Source organism: Manduca sexta, unplaced genomic scaffold (assembly GCF_014839805.1).
Source record: "Manduca sexta isolate Smith_Timp_Sample1 unplaced genomic scaffold, JHU_Msex_v1.0 HiC_scaffold_2667, whole genome shotgun sequence".
Taxonomy (NCBI): domain Eukaryota; kingdom Metazoa; phylum Arthropoda; class Insecta; order Lepidoptera; family Sphingidae; genus Manduca; species Manduca sexta.
In genome coordinates this window covers 15,806-21,053 of record NW_023593654.1, presented here as the reverse complement: position 1 = coordinate 21,053, position 5,248 = coordinate 15,806, and the positions used below count along the sequence as shown (strand labels likewise).

At 40.7% G+C, this 5,248-nt stretch overlaps 1 pseudogene; it reads right to left on the bottom strand.

Annotated features, from left to right (window-relative positions):
• Positions 1–3,362: 3,362 nt before the first annotated feature.
• On the bottom strand, positions 3,363–4,693 carry LOC119192354 (annotated as a pseudogene).
• Between the last annotated feature and the right edge of the window lie 555 nt (positions 4,694–5,248).

Sequence of the window (5,248 nt, the reverse complement as noted above, 5' to 3'; positions counted from 1 at the left end):
ATTAGTCAGCCAACCTCTTTTAGACCTCATAACGAGCAATTGGCGGTTATCGCTCTCCTGTGTGCGGCACGCCATGAGGAAAAGTAGGTACCTACTGCCGTCTGAGTATAGCCACCTATTGTGTAGCAAGTACAGTGAACCACATAAGTAAAATTAAAACTTCAAATCGCCTATACGCGTTAAGTTTAATAAAAACACTATTTTTCTATGCGTGAAGTAACGTAAATCTCTTTTATTTCATATTTATGAAGTTATATTAACTTAAGTTACGTATTGTAGGAAGTGCGTAACGCATGTCCGAGCCTCGAGGTGACAGCACTTTTGCTGCTTGTCATCTACGATCGAATTTTGTGGCAGATACAAGTCCAATAATTTTACTAATTAAATATTTTAGTCGTGGAATTGTGCTAGCAATAATAATAATATCAGCCCTGTATTATATACTTGCCCACTGCTGAGCACGGACCTCCTCTACTGCTGAGAGGGATTAGGCCTTAGTCCACCACGCTGGCCTAGTGCGGGTTGGTAGACTTCACACACCTTCGAAATTCCTATAGAGAACTTCTCAGACGTGCAGGTTTCCTCACGATGTTTTCCTTCACCGTTAAATCGAACGATAAGTTCACAAAGAATACACACATGATTTTAGAAAAGTCAGAGGTGTGTGCCCTTGGGATTTGAACCCGCGGACATTCGTCTCGGCAGTCCGTTCCACAACCAACTAGGCTATCGCCGCTATGCTAGCAATATCTAATAGGAATTAAATAAAAGTGCGGAACAAAATTATTATTTATTTCGTTGCGAGTAATTTTATAATTATGAGTATTTTGTGAAAGTTAAAATGCCTGTAACTGGCATGCATATCAGCCAACTGTTTACTTACAATGCAATGTTTTCTACAATTAGGGATACGTATGCTGTTGGGTACCTTATTAAATAAATATAATATAAAATAAATGCAATGACAATTGTTTATACTAACTCCGCAGATAATGAATACATGTGTCAATATAATATAATTAATGGTCGATAATATTATTTTATTCTTTGAATAATAATCGTAAGACAGTAATCTTAGATTAGCGAATATTAATTAAATGCGACGGTCGTAAAGCTATTACATGTAGCATAATAATAAGCTTTGTGTTGTAAATCCGTTTCTTCCTTTCTTGTAATCGTATTACTTGCAGATCTACGGCAGTAGTATATACATAAATGAGCGTATGTAAAGTCGTACTTATACCTCCGGTTTAATCATAATTTCGATTTAAATTTTGAACTAATTGGTGAAATCGCGCAGGGCGAAGACTCCGTGCGTTGATACGTATACTGACTTACCGACTCTTTCGTCTCTACCAACCCGATCATGAATGACGAAGTTAAACATTAGATGCGTTGCTGATGCTAGCGAGTAGCGTGTGGTTCCATAGTTTTTAAAAGTCCAGTAGGTCCTTAACACAGACGCAGTATAATGATGACATCAGTAACCTTAAGGGCCTCGAGTATTACTCTATAAAAATGTCCTTTGATAACGAACTAAAACATATAATGAAAATAAGAACACCTTTATTTTATGAAATTTGAAAAATTACCTTAAAATTAAATTCCATTTAAAAAACAACTACTTAAAACAAAAATATTTTAAAAAGACACTACAGTTTTATAGTTATCTAAATATATATTTTTAAAATAATTACGTGTTGCCCATTGACTCATATTTAGATTAAGCCAAGTTGGCTTATAGATGTTAGATTTACCATTCCCTGAAGTGTAAACGGATTATGTAGACGGACAGCACACTGTTTTGTTATTAGATTCGTCCTATCTGCCGCTAAACATTGGCTTAGGCCTAAATATTTATTTATCGTTTAAGGACGCGCGTCAAGGCATCGGTTTCCTAAAACAAACACAAGAGGGTAACTCAAACCGATTTAGATTAAAAAATATCCAGTAGACACTCACAAATATCTTGTGAAGGGAACAACACGGGCTGTTTATCCTATGTACAAAGCAAACAAGTCAATGCTCGGAAATTTTCTTTTCCAAATTTCGCATGAAAACCTAACCAACCATTTCTTTTCTTTTATATGAAGTAGTATAATTATTAAACTATTGCTTAATACAATATCTTATTTAAGTAATTATAATTTAAAATAGTAAACAAATATTACCTATAAGAAAAAGAGCCTATTTTAATTAAAAATAAACTGGCGGTCATTTAGCCATAATATTATTTCCATTCAGCCTCGGAAATGTTTTTATTCAATTGCATTTTTATAAAATGTCAAAGAAATCGAATAATTATGTTTATTATAATTAACAACTGCAACCTACCTGTAGTGATTTAATTAAACATAAAAATTAAATATTATCACGTCATTAATGTTGAGTGACATTTTAAAACACTTATTAATTGAATTTTTAATTTAAATTATGCATTAAGTGCATTGCGATGTATTTAAGCAATTGATGTTGATGCTCACACGTTATTGTATGACCTTAAGGTGAATTCATATTGATTGTAAGGAATTCCGACGGACCTGTCGTGTTTCTTCTGACCTCTTATCGAGTTGTATAGATCCACGTGAACACTGGCTGGGATCAAGGCCTACAGTTCGGAGAATTTACTATATCAATTGTGATAATGTAATAATTTCAGTGATATAATTTCGTTTTAAGTAGAGCACAATAAAAGATCCTTTTTCCTTTTTTTTAAGTTTACAACAGCCCGTGAAGTAAAATTAAACCAATGTATAAAATGTACAGCACGACTGAGTTAACGAATATTTAAAAATAATATTATTCAATATTCAAATCTGTTTTATTTGTCAAAACACGCTTTGAGTCCTAATTTTCGAAGATGATAGTATGTGTATGGTGTACGAAATATCAAAAGACCTTTGTCACGTAGGTCACCTTAAATTTCAGTGGCACTTGTTGGTCTGCTTACCCGTCCGGCCCGTATGAGTAGGTAATATGTTCAATGTTTATCTCTGTGTTTATGTTTGCTAAGAAGTTATCTAAGGCGTGATGTAAGTACTTCATATATATTATGACGATTGCAGCGGCTCTCTGTTTATAATAATATCATGTTATCTTGTCGCAAGTATAAATCTGTGATAATACTAAGTCATCACTCTAAAATAATGTTATTACACGATAAACATAAATAAACTTTATCACCTGCATTATGCGGGTGTCAGTAAGCTATTGTTTGACGTCATTTCAAATGAAAAATTCATTGTAATAATTTATAGCCAAAAACAGAAGATTGCCATGACTACTTACTTATGTTAAGAGTTCATTTTAAATCCTTTAAGATCCGGTAAGCCGTAGTAGTATAGAGGTAAATAAAAGAGATGTTTAAAGGGCGAACAATACTTTAGTTTTATTATAATACTCTCAACTTAAACCTATCTATATTAAATAAATATACAACTTTGGAAGTGTTTACAATAGCGGAATGCTAGGTCGATATGGACACCGCTGTGCGCCGGCGCACCGCGGCGCTCGCTAACGCTCGGCGGTGGCACTGTGGAGATTACCTGTCCACTGGTCCCACACTAATAACTAAATCACAGATAAATAAAACGTCAGAACACTGTTACTGGCTCAGCATCAGATCGCGAGAGTCACTGCCGCGTCAGCACAGTCACCGGCTTGTAGATGTGCGGCGTGAGGGCGTGGTGCGAAGGCGACGGCAGCTCCGGACTCGACGAACCCGACGGTGGAGGCGAGTGCAGCATCGGCGGCGACGGTGGTAGCAGCGGCGACGTCTGCGCCAGCATGGCCGACGTCTGCGCGAGGGGACCGCTTTGCAGCAGCGCCGTCTGGCTGAGGAACGGCGCCGATGGCAGCCGCTCGTACATTGCCGGGGAGTACGGCAGGCTGCCGTACGACACAGAGTCACGGAACGCGGGATGCACTGCACTGGGGCCACGGGCGGGGTCTTCATTTGCATTGGCGCGTACCTTTGGTACAGCAGTTGAGAGTACAGCCCAACTAGCTGCGAGTAGGGATGCCGGCAGGTAAAGCTCGGGCAGCTGCGCCGGGGAACAGAGGCCGCTTGAAGCACGCCAGCCGCGAGCGGCCGTTGAGCGCGGACCGCCGCCGCAGCTTGCCGGTCGTGCCGCCGATGAACACATCCTCCGCCGACGCGTCCAGCATCCAGTAGTTACCCTTGCCGGGGTCGTCGTAATGCCGCGGCACTTTCACAAAACACTTGTTCAGACTGAGGTTATGGCGGATGGAGTTCTGCCAGCCCTGTCTGTTCTCCCTGTAGTACGGGAAGTTGGTCATGATATACTCGTAGATTCCATTGAGCGTGAGCCGCTTCTCGGGCTGTTCCTGATGGCCATCATGATGAGCGCGTTGTAGCTGTAGGCGGGTTTCTCGTGCTTCTTGTCCTTGTCGTCGTCTTTGGGTTTGGTGCAGTCGACGGGTTCGGTGCCGGTCACGTCCAGCTCGGAGTCGCTGAGGTCCGCCTCGGAGGGCGACGCGTCCGTAGACAGCGTCGGCGAGGGCGAAGCCGGCGGCTTGGACGCGGCATGATTCATTAGAATCGAATTTATACTGAAGTCTCCTTCGAACTTCACCATTTTGATCACTGTACACTCGTAGCGGATAGCGCGTGCGTCGTGTGTGCGAGCGGTGAGTGAACTGGCGGGCGCGGAGGCGGGAGAGCGCTTTTATACCGCCGTATAGAGACTCCGCCCCGAGAACTTTGTGGCGGCGGTCGAGCCAGTACGCGCGCGAGCTTTCCGTCGCCGGGCCACGCCCCGCGGCCCGCAAGCTCCGCGCGTCAGTCGGCCGGCGCGGCCGACTCGGCTGCCACACACCACCACCGGCGTCTTATTATCGGTTATCTATATACTATTTGTTATCTACTAATAAAATTGACGTTTGTTACGCAGTTGATGCAATGGTGAACAATGCGAAAAATTCGCTGTTTATATTACAAGAATTTATTAAAAAAGGAGATATTATAGGGAAAATGCAACGAGAAACAGAAAACTCATTACATTAATTGCTTTAAACATAAAACATATTACGTTAATGATCTGTTAGCTATCACTTGCCTTATGTTGTGCAAATAAACAATAAAACAGTGCCATTTATTTATATCTACTCTGTAGACCCAGACACCTGTTTGCATTTATAATTAGTTTGACAAATGTTTTGTATTTTTGTTTTTGTTTAAACAGTGGCGGCTCTAGGATTTATTTAAACTTTGTTTTGTACTTACAAC